The sequence below is a fragment of the Jatropha curcas genome, chromosome 3, assembly GCF_041381405.1.
Source record: "Jatropha curcas cultivar XTBG-Jc1 chromosome 3, XTBG_Jcur_1.0, whole genome shotgun sequence".
In the NCBI taxonomy this organism is placed as follows: domain Eukaryota; kingdom Viridiplantae; phylum Streptophyta; class Magnoliopsida; order Malpighiales; family Euphorbiaceae; genus Jatropha; species Jatropha curcas.
The window spans coordinates 8,705,780-8,723,237 of record NC_143153.1 but is presented as its reverse complement, the minus strand read 5'-3'; positions in this window follow the sequence as shown (position 1 = coordinate 8,723,237).

Below are 17,458 nucleotides of genomic sequence, written 5' to 3'. Positions count from 1 at the left end.
GGTTGAACTTAAAGTACCATTGACGAGAAGCTTGCTTGAGTCCATAAATGGATTTCTTTAATTTGCATACCAGATGTTTTGGATCTCCAATTACAAAATTTTCTGGTTGCACCATATATATTGTTTCATCAATGTCGCCATTGAGAAACGCAGTCTTAACATCCATTTGATGAAGCTCAAGATCAAGATTTGCAACTAAGGCCATGATTGTCCTAAAAGAATCCTTCGAAGAAACTGGAGAGAAGGTTTCTTTATAGTCAATCCCTTCCTTTTGAGTAAAGCCTTTTGCTACAAGACGTGCTTTATATCTTTCCACATTACCTTGAGAATCCCTTTTGGTTTTAAATATCCATTTGCAACCAATGGGTTTCTTTCCTTCAGGTAATTGAACAAGATCCCAAACTTGATTGTCTTGCATAGACTTATACTCTTCGTTCATTGCCTCAATCCACTTATGAGAGTCAGAACTCTGCATGGCATGATAGAAACTAACTGGATCATCATCTATCATGTCTACAGTATCCTCATGTTCCTGAAGAAACACTATATAATCATCTGGAATAGCACTTCTTCTCTCCCTAGTAGATCTCCTCAAAGGCATTTGAACAGGCTCTAATTCTTGAGGTTGTTGAATTTGTTCTTGAGGAAGAATAGCATTGTCTTGAATTGGATCTTGAATAGCGACAGGAGCAACTGGAGTCTGTACGCTATCAGAAACAACAAAAGGAATGAGAACCGAATCATCCTTACTTGGTTCCTCTTCAAAGACAATGTTTCTTTCTTTATTTCTCCCTCCAAAATCAACATCCTCAAAAAATGTTGCAATTCTCGTTTCAAAAAAAGTTCTGGAAGTAGGATTATAAAACTTGTAACCCCTAGACCGCTCAGAATATCCAACAAAGTAGCTGCTGATAGTTTTGGAGTCCAGTTTTGTTTCATTCGGCTTATAAGGCCTTGCTTCAGCTGGACATCCCCAAACATGAAGATGCTTTAGACTAGGCTTACGTCCAGTCCAAAGTTCATAAGGTGTTTTAGCAACTGCTTTAGATGGAATCCTATTGAGAAGATAAGCTGCTGTCTTTAGCGCTTCACCCCATAGAGACTCTGGTAAAGTAGAATGACTAATCATACTCCTTACCATATCCATAAGAGTCCTATTACGTCTCTCAGATACACCATTCATGCTGGGAGTACCAGGCATTGTATATTGATGGACAATTCCACATTCCTGTAGGAAAAGTGCAAAAGGTCCTGGACGTTGTTCGCCTGAACCGTCATATTTACCATAATATTCACCACCACGGTCAGATCGAACAGATTTAATCTTCTTTCCTAGTTGATTTTCAACTTCGGCTTTATAAGATTTGAACACGTCCAAAGACTCAGATTTTTCATGAATGAGATATAAGTAACCATAACGAGAATAGTCATCAATGAATGATATAAAATATCTTTGGCCATTTCTAGCTGCAATATGGAATGGACCGCAAATATCTGTATGAATCAGTTTTAAAACATTGGATGACCGAATGGCACCTAGTCTCTTTTGTTTAGTCTGTTTTCCTTTAATACACTCAATACAAGAATCCAAACCTGTGTAATCAAGTGTATCTAAGATACCATCAGAAACAAGACGCTCAATTCTTGATTTGGATACATGACCCAAACGTCTATGCCAAAGTACAGCTGAGTTATCAATATTCAACTTTCTTTTGGTACCTCTTGTAGTAACATGCAGGGATTCATGATAACTAGTATCAATGTCTAACATATATAGATTATCACATTCATTCAAGCAACCAGTACCCAAAACTTTTGAATTCATAGATAAAGTAAATACACTGTTTCCAAAAGAACAATGAAAACCAGATTTGTCCAAAAAGGAAACAGAAATCAAATTCCTTCTAAAAGAGGGAATAACAAAAGTATCTATAAGATCCAAAAAATAGCCAGTACTTAAACATAATCTAAAATGTCCAATTGCCTCTACTTCAACCAGATCGCCATTTCCCACATAGACGTATCTTTCACCGTCAGTTGGCTTTCTGTAGTTGAGGCAGCCCTGCAATGAAACACTTATATGAGCGGTAGCACTAGAATCCACCCAATAAGTGTTTTTAGGAGCTGAAGTTAAATTAACTTCACAACAGACTAAAACAAGGCACTTACCCTTCTTTGCAAGCCAAATAGCAAATTTAGGACAGTCCTTTCTCAAGTGATCCGTCTTTCCACAAAAGAAGCATTTTGGCATATAAGGCTTCTTTTGTACTGGATCTACAGCAGTAGCAGCAGTAGGTTTCTCAATAGCCTTTTCAACAGTCTTTGCAAAAGGCCTCTTTCTTTTCTTGTTCTTGCCCTTCCCAGCTGAAGAAACAAAATGAGCACTCTCTCTTTTGTTAGAATTCATCTTTTCCTCCTCATCAACACAATGAGAAATGAGCTCGTTAAGAGTCCATTTATTCGGCTGACAATTATAGGAAGTCCTAATTTGTCCATACTGAGAAGGAAGAGAATTCATAACCAAATGGACTAAAAGGTCATCTGGTAAAGCCATACCCAGCGCCTTCAGTCTCTTTGCAATCTGAGACATGCTAAGAATATGCTCTCGAACACCACCATTGCCAGCAAACTTCTGTGAACCCCTTTCCCCAAATATCATAGGCATGTGATGCATATGACAAAAGAAAGAAATGCACGTGAGTGTGTGAGTCGCCACCTTGTTTAATTATTTTAGGGTAAACTAGGAAAAAACCCTGAATGACTTCAATTTTAATTAACCTAGTTACTAGATTAATTATCCCAATGTGTAAGGCATGGTATGCAAACCCGAGATGGATCCCGAGACTATGTCATGCTGATAAACTAACCGATGAATGAATGTTTTGCAAGGTGAATGATGGATTAATGAAATGTTTGAGTGATTTTGATGATTTCGACTTGCCACCCGGGGTGAAATCCCGAACGTGCCTACGTACTTCCGTTTGAATGGAAGATCAAAGTCAACGTAGTTCGATAGGCCTTCTTTGAAGGGCTTTGAAGGTGTATGCTTAATGTATGAGTGTGTGTATGCTTCGTGCATTTTTGTGTATGCTTTGTGCATGAGTGTGTATATGCTTTGTGCATGAGTGTGTATGCTTTGTGCATGAGTGTGTATGCTTTGTGCATGAGTGTGTATGCTTTGTGCATGAGTGTGTGTATGCTTCGTGCATTTTGTTTAGGCATTTTGCCAAAGGATCGATTGATTCGATTAGGCATTCGTCGCCAAATGTGTCGGTTTTAAGGCATTTGTGCCAAAATGATTCATTTAAGCGATTTGTCGCCAAAATTGTTGATTTTAAGGCATTTGTGCTAAAATGGTTCATTTAAGCGATTTGTCGCTTAAAAGATTGATTTTAAGGCCTTTGGCCAAAATATATCGATTTAGGCAATCTGTTTGCCAAAAGTGTTGATTGGGCGATTGTCGCTCAAAATTGTTGATTTTAAGGCCTTTGGCCAAAAAGTGTTGATTTAAGCAATTTGTTTGCTAAAATGTGTAATTTAGACGATTGTCGCCAAAATGGTTGATTTTAGGGCCTTTGGCCGAAATGAGTTGATTTAGGCAATTTGTTTGCCAAAATGATGTGATTGGGCGATTGTCGCCAAAATGATTGATTTTAAGGCCTTTGGCCAAAAAGTGTTGATTTAAGCAATTCATTTGCTAAAATGTGTAATTTAGGCGATTGTCGCCAAAATGGTTGATTTTAGGGCCTTTGGCCAAAATGTGTTGTTTTAAGGCATTTTGCCAAAAATGTCGATTTTACGGGTTTGAGCCGAAAATGGTTGATTTTAAAGGCATTTTGCCAAAAATGTCGATTTTACGCGATTTGTCGCTAAAATGGTTGATTTTAGGCCTTAAGCCGAAAATGATTGATTTTAAGGCATTTTGCCAAAAGATTGATTTTAAGCGATTTGTCGCTAAAAAAATGGTTAATCTCATTTATAAGCAATTTGTTTGCTAAAAATCGATTAGACCGTAGGCAATTAGTTGCCAAAATTGATTGATTAAATGTAGGCAATTTGTTGCCAAAATTGATTGATTTTAATGTAGGCAATTTGTTGCCAAAAACGTGATTGAACGAGGCCGTTAGCCACAATTATTGATTAATTGGACTTTTAGGCGAAGTGTTCGAAATAAAGGCAATTACACCGTAGTTATTGATTAACTAGGCATTTTAGCCGATATTGTCGGATTTAAACTTTAATACCACGATTATTAATTAATCGGGCGTTTAAGCTTAATCATATTAAATTGAGGCAATTTATTTGCCAAATTAATGACGTGAATGCATTTATGCAGCAATTTAATTCAGAGTTGGAGTAGAAGAAGAATATGCATGAAGTGCTAAAATTAAATAGGCAGAGTTTCGTCAGTACCTGATTTAATTGGCGACCGCTTCTTAGCTCCAGATTTAATTCCTTGCTTGGGGAAAATTAATTTAGTTTTTGTTCAATTTTAGTGTCCAAATATCACAATAAAAATGCAATAAAAATTAAAAATTAAATAAAATGCAAAAAGCGGTAAAGAAATCGCAAAGAGCGTGGGAGGGAGGAAGATCGTCCATCAACACGGACAGGGGTGCCAAAAATAGGCTGAAAATGGTCCATTTATAGGCCATTTTCGGGTCCAGGGCGGCAGGTGCCGCCTGGCTCGGCGGCAGCTGCCGCCCAAGAGGCTGGGCGGCAGGTGCCGCCTGGGAGGGCGGCAGGTGCCGCCCATGCTGGGGGGCTGCTGCCGCCCAGGCGGTGGGGCGGCAGCTGCCGCCGTGTCCGGCGGCCGGCGCCGCCGTAGCTGGTGGTGGCCACCATGTCTCGCTCCGGGAGCTTTTTTGGGAGTTTCCGACCTCCAAAAATCATTCTGGGACCGGTTCTGCGATCCTCGTGAAATTCCGGACGTTTCAAGTACCATATTGACATATTTCCAGTAAATGTCCAAAATGGCCTTCGGTCCGGCCGGACTGTTTGCAGTCCGGCCGGACTGTTTGCAGTCCGGCATTGACACCGTAGAAAAGTCAAAGTTACTGTAGAAAAGTCAAATTTTGAGTATTCACAGTTGCCCCCCACTGGCTATCATAAAAATGATTTATGAGAGCCAGTGGCCGTCTGAAGGAGCAAATTTTGAAGGCGAAACTCGGACCTTGGGCCAAATTGGGATTATGGGGCCTTGGGCTGAGTTGTGAATTTTCGGACCCTAGGCCGAGTTTTGAATTTCGGGCCTTAGGCCGAATTGTGAATTTTCAGGCCTCTGCGGCCGAATGTGATTTTTCGGGCCTCTGCGGCCGAATGTGATTTTTCGGGCCTCTGTGGCCTGAATGTGATTTTTCGGGCCTCTGTGGCCTGAATTGTGATTTTTCGGGCCTTTGTGGCCTGAATGTGATTTTCGGGCCTCTAGGGCCTGAATGTGATTTTTCGGGCCTCTGTGGCCTGAATTGTGATTTTTCGGGCCTCTGTGGCCTGAATGTGATTTTTCGGGCCTCTGGGGCCTGAATGTGATTTTTCGGGCCTCTGTGGCCTGAATTGTGATTTTTCGGGCCTCTGGGGCCTGATTGTGATTTTTCGGGCCACTTTGGCCCGAATGTGATTCTTCGGGCCTCTGTGGCCTGAATGTGAATTTTCGGGCCTCTGGGGCCTGAATTGTGATTTTTCGGGCCTCTGGGGCCTGATTGTGATTTTTCGGGCCACTTTGGCCTGATTGTGATTTTTCGGGCCTCTGGGGCCTGAATTGTGATTTTTCGGGCCTCTGGGGCCTGAATGTGATTTTCGGGCCTCTGGGGCCTGAATGTGATTTTTCGGGCCTCTGGGGTCTGAATGTGATTTTTCGGGCCTCTGGGGCCTGAATTGTGATTTTTCGGGCCTCTGGGGCCTGATTGTGATTTTTCGGGCCTCTGTGGCCTGAATTGTGATTTTTCGGGCCTCTGGGGCCTGAATGTGATTTTTCGGACCTCTGGGGCCTGAATGTGATTTTTCGGGCCTCTGTGGCCTGAATTGTGATTTTTCGGGCCTCTGTGGCCTGAATTGTGATTTTTCGGGCCTCTGTGGCCTGAATGTGATTTTTCCGGCCTCTGGGGCCTGAATGTGATTTTTCGGGCCTCTGTGGCCTGGATTGTGATTTTTCGGGCCTCTGGGGCCTGATTGTGATTTTTCGGGCCTCTGGGGCCGGAATGTGATTTTTCGGGCCACTTTGGCCTGAATGTGATTTTTCGGGCCACTTTGGCCTGAATGTGATTCTTCGGGCCTCTGGGGCCTGAATGTGAATTTTTGGGCCTCTGTGGCCTGATTGTGATTCTTCGGGCCTCTGGGGCCTGATTGTGATTGTTGGGCCTCTGCGGCCGAATGTGATTTTTATTTTATTATTATTTTTATTTTTATTTTTTTTATATTTTTTTTATGAAATGATCAAATGCATGGAATTATATTTGCAACTTAAAGATGTTTTAGCCTCTTTGAGGAGTTAAAAAGAAATTTTGCCTCTTAGAGGACTTGAAAAGATGTTTTGCCTCTTAGAGGGCTCGAAAAGAGATTTGTTTTATTTTTGTGTTTTTTTTTTTTCTTTGAGAACCAAGGGTCCACCTAAAGTCGAAATGATCAAATGGCTTGGTTTTGGATGAAGAATGGTTGGCTATTGGTTAGGGTTTCACCCTAGGTTTTATGTAAAAAGAGGTCGACGATAGTTGGGTTTCACCCTGGGTTGTGTATGTTAACACTTGCCCCTGAATCCGACCTGGAGGATTTCGCCCCCTGTTTGATGCCTTTATTAGCTGAAATAGAATTTCTTCTTAATGAAAGACTAGAAATTCCGTGATTACTTCTGTGATGGGAGAATGGTGAAGGTTCTTATCACTTCTTGCCCCCAGAATGGTGCTGACCATGGAATACTTCAAAACATTGGTGTTGTACTTGTCCAATCGATTGAGGAATCAAAGAGAACAAAGTCACTTATATGACTCGAGGAAACAGACAATGTTGATGACATCGCTCGTCTGAAAGGATCGAAGAAACGATGGTCCGAGTGGAGACGAGGTATTAAAGAATTACCTCTCAACAATTATGTTTGACATTTTTAGGGTTGTTTTGGAAACCCCGGGGATTGACATTTTTTTTTTTTTTTCGAGGAATGACTCAAAGAGTGACGCTTTCAAAATGAACTTTTGAGAATGACTCAATTTTTTGTTACTCCTTGTGGAATGACCACTGGTGATGGAGACTTGATTTTAGAGACTCGATTTAGAGACTCAAATTTTTCTTGTAGTGAATTTTGACTCGAAGGAACTTAGTGTTCATCCTACAAAAATGGACTCTCTAAAAGAATTCATGAAAGCACTTTTTGTTTTTTTTTGTTTTTTTTTTTTTTTTTTTTTTTTTTTTTTTTTTTTTTTTTTTTTTTACCTAGTAGCCACCCTTTCGGGTTTTCGACTCTAGCAGGCTCTTTGCCCTAACTTTTGCCTAGACCGCCCTTTCGGGTTTTCAGCCTAGCGGGCTCAATTCTTGCCTGAAGCCGCCCTTTCGGTTCTTGCCTGAAGCCGCCCTTTCGGGTTTTCAACTCCAGCTTTTATTTTTTTTTCTTCGCTTTTTTTTTTTTTATATATATATATTTTTTATATATATATTTTTTATATTGGCAAAGAGAAAATGCTTTTTATGATGCAAACTTATGTTTGTGACCGCGCCTTTGTGGCTGCCTACGTATCTCCAAGAACTCTTCGGGGGATGGGGAGAATCAGGTCTTTCGTAGTTCCTTCTGGGATGCGAACTTCGTGCTTGGCTGGTTCGGAATTCATCTCCGACTTGATGTTAGTGCGAAATTCCTTTCCGTCTTGGTGCGGAATTTATTTCCGACTTGGTGCGGAATGACTTGCTGTTGGGGTAAAATTCAATTCCGACTTAATGCTGATTGTGGAATTCATTTCCGATTTGATTTCTTCAGGATTCCTTCCCGGCTTGATGTCTTTGCGGGAGTCCTTCCCGGCTCGATGTTGATGCAGAATTCATTTCTGTTTTGATTTCTTCGCAGGATTCCTTCCCGGCTTGATGTCTTCGCGGGATTCCTTCCTGGCTTGATGTCTTTGCAGGATTCCCTTCCCGACTTGATGTTGATGCAGAGTTCATTTCTGACTTCATTTCTTCACGGGATTCCTTCCCGACTTGATGTCTTTGCGGGATTCTTTCCCGACTTGATGTTGATGCAGAATTTATTTCTGACTTGATTTCTTCGCGGGATTCCTTCCCGGCTTGATGTCTTCGCGGGATTCCTTCCCGGCTTGATGTCTTTGCAGGATTCCCTTCCCGACTTGATGTTGATGCAGAGTTCATTTCTGACTTCATTTCTTCACGGGATTCCTTCCCGACTTGATGTCTTTGCGGGATTCTTTCCCGACTTGATGTTGATGCAGAATTTATTTCTGACTTGATTTCTTCGCGGGATTCCTTCCCGGCTTGATGTCTTTGCTGGATTCTTTCCCGACTTGATGTTGATGCAGAATTTATTTCTGACTTGATTTCTTCGCGGGATTCCTTCCTGGCTTGATGTCTTTGCGGGATTCCTTCCCGGCTTGATTGTTGAATCAACTTATTGACTCGAGCTCTAGGCGAATCTGACTTTGTTGTTGTAGTGGTTTTACCACTGGTTGACTGAAATATGACTTGTATTCATCACAAAGAGTTTTGAATACCCACATTGTGGTGGTAACTTGATTGGCTTGAGTGTTGAAGAAGCTTTTATGCTTTGAGTTTGTGGCTTTGCCATGTTTGAATTCTTGAGGTTAATTTGAACTTTATCTTCCTCTGAATTTGAAACTTATTTCCTTAATGGTTCTCCTCTCCATAAGGAATTTTGAGGAGACTCTTCCTTTTCCTTGTTTTGAGAAATGATCCTTGTTTATAAGGACACTTGTACTTGTGCCATGCTTGGCACTTGATTGTCAAGGCGTTTGTTGTCATCCAATTTGTGGAAATGACTACTTTTAACTTGCTTTTTCAAAATGTGAGCAGCCGCTTGGTCTTTGTCCTTATGGCTGAAATGATTTGTCCTCTACCCTTGATGGGCTTGAATTTGTCGAAGAGTTTGTAGTTGACCCGTTCTTGACAACTTGATTTCCTGTAGCTTTGATTTCTTTCTTTTGTGCAGAAGTTCCTTTTGACCCATTTTTTTCTTTTTGCTTTGTTTGCTTCCTTTTGACCAGGGGTTCCTTTTGTCCCGTTTTTCCTTTTGCTTACTTAGAAGCAGCCTCTCCATAAAGAATTTCGAGGCAACTTGATCTTGAGATAACCTGAGTAGTGTATGGATAGCAATGCGACTTCGTGCAGACCCAACCCAATTCCAAATATAACCTCTTTATTCTGTCGCTTTTAAGCTCAAAATTCAGACATCTCTCTGTCGAAGCATCTTCCATTCCTGGGTTTTCGGAGAAACCATTCTGGTCCTAACCCCTTCAATCGGCTTTGCCTCGGTACTGTTTGAAGTCTTGTGTACCCTTTGCTGGATCTTTTCTATGATTACCCTTCAAAACTTCCCCTTTGATGGTGCTTCTTAGAATGCCCCCAGCTTTGATTGATGCAGAGCAAATGAATGGATGAATGCATTTTTCTTTGCCAATTTTTATTATCCTTTTTTTTTTTTTATCATCATTTTTTTTATTTTTTTTTATTTTTGATTTTTTTTTTATGCTTTCACAGGAAAAGATAGAGAGAGAGTATAAACATGATTGGAATGTAAACTGATCCCTTTTTATTGATAAGACAAAATTTGTGTACAAAAGACACTTAGATTTACAAATTTAAATTGAATGAAAACTTGAATGGAAATGAAAATGAAAAGAAAAAAGAAACTAGGCCCTAAAAGATAGACTCTAGGTGGACTATGATGGACTAGGATCGGATTGACTGTAGTGACTTTGTTCTTCTCGATGCTTCAATCGATCAGACATGTTGTTGTTGGTCTTGAACAATTCCTTTGTTCGGTTGGAGGTTTGATATCAATCTTCTCAAACACAAACTTCATTCATTTCTAAGAGAAGTTCGAAAGGATCGAACAATTCTTGTTCAGCAAATTTTTTTTTTTTTTCATTAATCCCATGGTTAGGCAAGGGATTGGTTGATGTTCAGCTTGCTCTTGGGGATGATGGACCCATTGTCAACCAGGTCTTGTAGACGATTTTTCAAATTCCAGCATGATTCGGTCTTATGCCCATGTCCTTGATGGTACTCACAGTATTCATTGGCTTTGAAATTCCGGGGCAGGGGGTTTGGTAATGGCCTTGCTTCTAAGGGCTTCAGTAAATTTGCTTTCATTGCTTCTCGGAATACCAAAAGGATTGGCATGCCGAGATCAGTATATTGCCTCCTTGGCTGATTGCTTCCCAAATTCCCAACACGTAAAGGATTCGTGGGGATTATACTGACTATTTCATTTGTCTCACTGGACCCAGCATGATTCTGCTTCTTGTATGAGTCTTCTTTGAGTTGACCCAACTGGATTAAGTCTTCCACCTTAGTTGTAGTCGCAATGAGCGATTGGAACGTAGGCAAATACTGTGTTTGAAGCTGTGACTGGTAGACAGGCAGTAAATTCTTGATTATTATGTCAACTTGTTCCTGTTCAGAGGGTCGGTTGATCATTTGAGCAGCTTTGGCTCTCCACCTTGAAAGGAACGAGGAGAAGGGCTCATTGTTCTTTTGTTTAGTGGTTTCCAGCTCCCTCCGGGTAACATCCACTTCGATATTATAATGGTACTGCGTGTTGAAAGCATTGCATATGTCCTCCCAATTCTTTATTTTGGAACGATCCAAGCTTACAAACCATCTTAATGCAGCACCAGTCAAAGATTGCTGAAACAACTGAGCAAGGAGCTCGCTGTTCAGGCCAAACGGGTTTAGGGCACCCACATACATTTTCAGGTGTGTTTTGGGACAAGTGATTCCATCAAACTTGTCCATGTTGGGCATCTTGAACTTAGTTGGCAGTCTTGCTTCGGGGAACAAGGACAAGGAGTCCATGTCCACCACTTCCTTGTGTGTCTTGAGGGCAGTAATAGATCTTTCCAACAATTCCAGCTTCTCTCTCATTTTCTGAGCTTCCAGCTCAGAAGCAGTTTTGGAGGGCATGTCATCCAGGTTAAGGGTAGGGCTTGTCGGTTCAGCACCAGGTCCTTGATTGGAGGTAGCAGGTCCACTTCCCCCAGCTGAAGCCCCATTTCTATTTCCACTACTTAGTTCAGCTATTAGGGCAGTCCTTTGTGCAGCTAAGGCCTCATTCATTCTGGCCTCCATTCTGGCTTCCAATTGTTCCATGAGGGTCCGAATGTCAGACAGTGATGCCATTGGTGCAGTCAGGGTTGTTGAACTTGTGGGTCAGAGCTCAGTTGGTATTTTGAGTACTGGTGGTCTTTGGAGGGGTACCTGTGAAAGGACATAGTCAAAACGATTTAGACTATCCTATACAAGGTGTTTTCATAAGGTATGTGAGATAGTGTAGAGTAATATTGGTATGCTAGGACACCTAGGATAGGACCCAATGGGATGTGATATGTAAGGTAGAGTGCTTAGGGCTGGACACCTCGACTTTTTGAAAGTCCCTAAGTTCTCAAAGAAAAAATTTTTTTGGGCCTTAGGGGCCAAAATGTGAATTTTTTGGGCCTTCGTGGCCAAATTGGGAATTCTTGGGCCTTCGGGGCCAAATTGGAATTTTCGGGGCCTTAGGGGCCAAGATGTGAATTTTTTTAGGCCTTTGGCCAAATGGGGAATGTTTGGGCCTTTGGGGCCGAATTGAAAAGTTTTGGGCCTTTGGGGCCAAAATGGGGATTTTGGGCCTCTGTGGCCAAATCGAGAATTTTAGGGCCTTAGAGGCCAAATTGAGAATTTTTAGGCCTTTGGGGCCAAATTAGGAATTTTTAGGCCTTTGGGGCCAAATTGAGAATTTTTTAGGTCTAAGGACCAAAATGTAATTTTCTAGGTCTCGGGGACCAAAATGTGATTTTCAACTTTGAAATGGAATTTTTTTTTTTTTTGAAATATGGGATGAATGCGTGAATGCGCACAACATCACAACATAATCCATTTTTAATGGAATGATTCAGCATCATCGGGTGCATACAGTCCTAAAGGATAGGTTCTATAGGCTATGACACAAATAGAGAATTGGCTTATTAAGGGACCCTTGAACCTTGAGCATGGATATACCTAACCACATGTGAAACAAAGAGTTTCGCGTGGGTCCAACGGTACGCATACTCATGGGCCACCTCCAAAAGGATTAGAGATGGTTTGCGGTAACAGGGAGGACGCTTTGGCTGTCCGTCGGCATAATCAAAGAGACCTGCCGATCAGCGCTACTTGCTATCCAGACTCAGAAATTTGAACAGAAGAGAAGAAATTCATTTGAAGTTCATTTTTTATGCAATGGAGAAAAAGATTCTCAATCGTGCAAATAAATCAACAAGTTTTAATGTCTTAATTAAATTTTTCAATTAAGTTCAAATTTCCTCATCAAGTATTCTTAAAGAAAGAACACTTGATTCGTGCTAGGATACCCTGCAAAACAAAGCATTGTAAAATAATACCCTAAAGAAGGGCGGGTTAGTTTACACAACAATCGTAGTCCGCTTTATGCAAAATGATTACATAAATCCCCAGTGAAGTCGCCAAACTGTGAACCCCTTTCCCCAAATATCATAGGCATGTGATGCATATGACAAAAGAAAGAAATGCACGTGAGTGTGTGAGTCGCCACCTTGTTTAATTATTTTAGGGTAAACTAGGAAAAAACCCTGAATGACTTCAATTTTAATTAACCTAGTTACTAGATTAATTATCCCAATGTGTAAGGCATGGTATGCAAACCCGAGATGGATCCCGAGACTATGTCATGCTGATAAACTAACCGATGAATGAATGTTTTGCAAGGTGAATGATGGATTAATGAAATGTTTGAGTGATTTTGATGATTTCGACTTGCCACCCGGGGTGAAATCCCGAACGTGCCTACGTACTTCTGTTTGAATGGAAGATCAAAGTCAACATAGTTCGATAGGCCTTCTTTGAAGGGCTTTGAAGGTGTATGCTTAATGTATGAGTGTGTGTATGCTTCGTGCATTTTTGTGTATGCTTTGTGCATGAGTGTGTGTATGCTTTGTGCATGAGTGTGTATATGCTTTGTGCATAAGTGTGTATGCTTTGTGCATGAGTGTGTATGCTTTGTGCATGAGTGTGTATGCTTTGTGCATGAGTGTGTATGCTTTGTGCATGAGTGTGTGTATGCTTCGTGCATTTTGTTTAGGCATTTTGCCAAAGGATCGATTGATTCGATTAGGCGTTCGTCGCCAAATGTGTCGGTTTTAAGGCATTTGTGCCAAAATGATTCATTTAAGCGATTTGTCGCCAAAATTGTTGATTTTAAGGCATTTGTGCTAAAATGGTTCATTTAAGCGATTTGTCGCTTAAAAGATTGATTTTAAGGCCTTTGGCCAAAATATATCGATTTAGGCAATCTGTTTGCCAAAAGTGTTGATTGGGCGATTGTCGCTCAAAATTGTTGATTTTAAGGCCTTTGGCCAAAAAGTGTTGATTTAAGCAATTTGTTTGCTAAAATGTGTAATTTAGGCGATTGTCGCCAAAATGGTTGATTTTAGGGCCTTTGGCCGAAATGAGTTGATTTAGGCAATTTGTTTGCCAAAATGATGTGATTGGGCGATTGTCGCCAAAATGATTGATTTTAAGGCCTTTGGCCAAAAAGTGTTGATTTAAGCAATTCATTTGCTAAAATGTGTAATTTAGGCGATTGTCGCCAAAATGGTTGATTTTAGGGCCTTTGGCCAAAATGTGTTGTTTTAAGGCATTTTGCCAAAAATGTCGATTATACGGCTTTGAGCCGAAAATGGTTGATTTTAAAGGCATTTTGCCAAAAATGTCGATTTTACGCGATTTGTCGCTAAAATGGTTGATTTTAGGCCTTAAGCCGAAAATGATTGATTTTAAGGCATTTTGCCAAAAGATTGATTTTAAGCGATTTGTCGCTAAAAAAATGGTTAATCTCATTTATAAGCAATTTGTTTGCTAAAAATCGATTAGACCGTAGGCAATTAGTTGCCAAAATTGATTGATTAAATGTAGGCAATTTGTTGCCAAAATTGATTGATTTTAATTTAGGCAATTTGTTGCCAAAAACGTGATTGAACGAGGCCGTTAGCCACAATTATTGATTAATTGGACTTTTAGGCGAAGTGTTCGAAATAAAGGCAATTACACCGTAGTTATTGATTTACTAGGCATTTTAGCCGATATTGTCAGATTTAAACTTTAATACCACGATTATTAATTAATCGGACGTTTAAGCTTAATCATATTTAATTGAGGCAATTTATTTGCCAAATTAATGACGTGAATGCATTTATGCAGCAATTTAATTCAGAGTTGGAGTAGAAGAAGAATATGCATGAAGTGCTAAAATTAAATAGGCAGAGTTTCGTCAGTACCTGATTTAATTGGCGACCGCTTCTTAGCTCCAGATTTAATTCCTTGCTTGGGGAAAATTCATTTAGTTTTTGTTCAATTTTAGTGTCCAAATATCACAATAAAAATGCAATAAAAATTAAAAATTAAATAAAATGCAAAAAGCGGTAAAGAAATCGCAAAGAGCGTGGGAGGGAGGAAGATCGTCCGTCAACACGAACAGGGGTGCCAAAAATAGGCTGAAAATGGTCCATTTATAGGCCATTTTCGGGTCCAGGGCGGCAGGTGCCGCCTGGCTCGGCGGCAGGTGCCGCCCAAGAGGCTGGGCGGCAGGTGCCGCCTGGGAGGGCGGCAGGTGCCGCCCAGTCGGTGGGGCGGCAGGTGCCGCCCATGCTGGGCGGCAGCTGCCGCTGTGTCCGGCGGCCGGCGCCGTCGTAGCTGGTGGTGGCCACCATGTCTCGCTCCGGGAGCTTTTTTGGGAGTTTCCGACCTCCAAAAATCATTCCGGGACCGGTTCTGCGATCCTCGTGAAATTTCGGACGTTTCAAGTACCATATTGACATATTTCCAGTAAATGTCCAAAATGGCCTTCGGTCCGGCCGGACTGTTTGCAGTCCGGCATTGACACCGTAGAAAAGTCAAAGTTACTGTAGCAAGGTCAAAATTTGAGTATTCACAACTTCATGGAGGTTAATTTTCCTAAAAGTGTTCCCACTTCGGCTTTGTCATTCTTGACATAAGCCCTCTCCAGCTCGGCAAGATAGTTTTGATCATTGTCCTTTTCAGCTGAGACAGAGTCTCGAACATGTTCTGGGACTCCTTTCTGCATGATCATCAGACCTAAGCGATTAGAACGCTCCCACTTCTCATACTGAACCCTTTGAACATCAGTGCTCGTATCAGTAAGAGGAGCAGGTTTGTCCATCCTGAATGCAAGATCCAAATCCATACAGCCCAGAAAGATCATAATATCTGATTTCCAAGACTCAAAATTTGATCCCTCAAGTTTAGGGACACAATCAGGATTAAATAACATGTTAGCTGACATCAGAGAAAATAAACAAATAGATAAGTATAAGCTCACAATCCACAAATGAAACAATTCACATAAGTAGAGATCAAAAATGGAAATAAGATACAGACACAACATTAATATTCTCATCTTTGGATGTAAAACATTAACTTGTAATTAGTATCTCAACGCAACAATCAAATATTGATAACATAGTCCTAACAAATAATAAATCTTCCTTTGGGCCGATATATCATTGTCATGGAAAATAATCAAACAATTATCACATATTTATTGCCAAACATGTATTCAAAACTCAGCTAGATAGCAACCTTCCTTTGGGCCGATTAACTATCCGCAACGAATTCTAATACACCAGTTTAATATTCTAAAATAAATCAATTCAAGCAATAGAGGTCACTTTGGTGACTTATTGATCAAATCAATTTATTTTAACAAATATCAAACATAATAGGGACTTAATCACTCCAAAATTTAATCTCAAGTCGACAAATCAAATCATTTAATTGTAATTAAAACAAAACAATTGCAATTAAATGAATTGATTGTCTAAATATTCAATAATCTAAAATTATTTAGCCCAAAAAAAAATTATAATCTAGTCTTTAAGTCACTAAATTAGAGACTAAATTATAAAATAGGACTAAATAAATTTGAATAAATAAAGTTCGGGGTCTAATTTAATTAAATATATGTTTATGTGTCTATTAGAAAAAAAACAAAAAATTAGGGACCTAATCTGAAGTTACAGAGAATTAGGGGCCTAATATGAAATTACAGAAATTTAGGAGCCTAATCTGAAGTTACAGAAAAATTAGGAGCCTAATCTGAAATTACAGAAATTTAAGGGTCTAATCTGAAGTTACAAAAAAATTAGGGACCTAATACAAAATTTTCCAGGGACCTAACTATAATTTTCCATCCCTAACCCTAAAAACACAAACCATCAGAGACGGAAACCTCCATGCCGCCGACTCTCTCCAAAGAAACCAGTCTGTTTCTTTCTTTTTTTTTCTTTCTTTTTTTTTTAAACAAGATCCAGCCAGCAAAAAAAAAAAAAAAAATACCAAACGAACAACTAATCGTTAATGGCGTTAGTTCAAAACCTCTTACCTGTTCTTGGGGAATCTGAAGAACAGTGAGAACAATTTTTTTTTTTTTTATTAAACAAAACCCTCAATCCATAAACAGTAGGGTAAACAAATAAAAAAAAAAAACATACGAAAATCAATCTAAAATCTAGCAATTATGCACAAGGCTCTGATACCACTTGTTATGATTAATCTCAAATAATTCAATATTAACCTAGATCGTGCGAACCACTAGATTCAACAAAATAGATTGAATTAGAAAAGGTTGCGTACTTGACATCGTTGTTCGTCGATCTTGATGTGTAGAATTAGGTTTGCAGCCTTCCAGAGAATTGAAGAATCGATTTAGCGGAAGCAATACGAAAGGAACGTAAAACTGAATCGTATTCAACTCCTCTGGGGACCACGACCTTTATATACATGTAGGGTTAGTACAATTCCTATTTCGGTCCTTTAACGAAATAGGAATTATATAATGGTCTCTACACTTAATATCTATAATTAGTTGATACCTCAATAGTCAATTATTCACAATCAAGACCACATTTGAAATTGACTTTACAATTGGACTGCTGTACATATTTAATTTTACATATTAAGCCCACAATAGAAAATTAAATCCAACAAATCCATCTCCGGTCAGCATCAAGTGGCGCCTCATCCTCCTAGTGTTATCAAGTTGAACTCAGATGCATCTCTATCTAGCATGTTAGGAAGTGGGTGGGGCTTTGTGATTAGGAATGGTAAGGAAAAGGTAATGGGAGCTGGTTGTCGGCTCAGTCCTGTTTTGGTCCCAGCAGAGATCTCTGAGTTGCAGCAGCTCAATTTGGATTATTAAAGGCATTGGAGGTGGGAT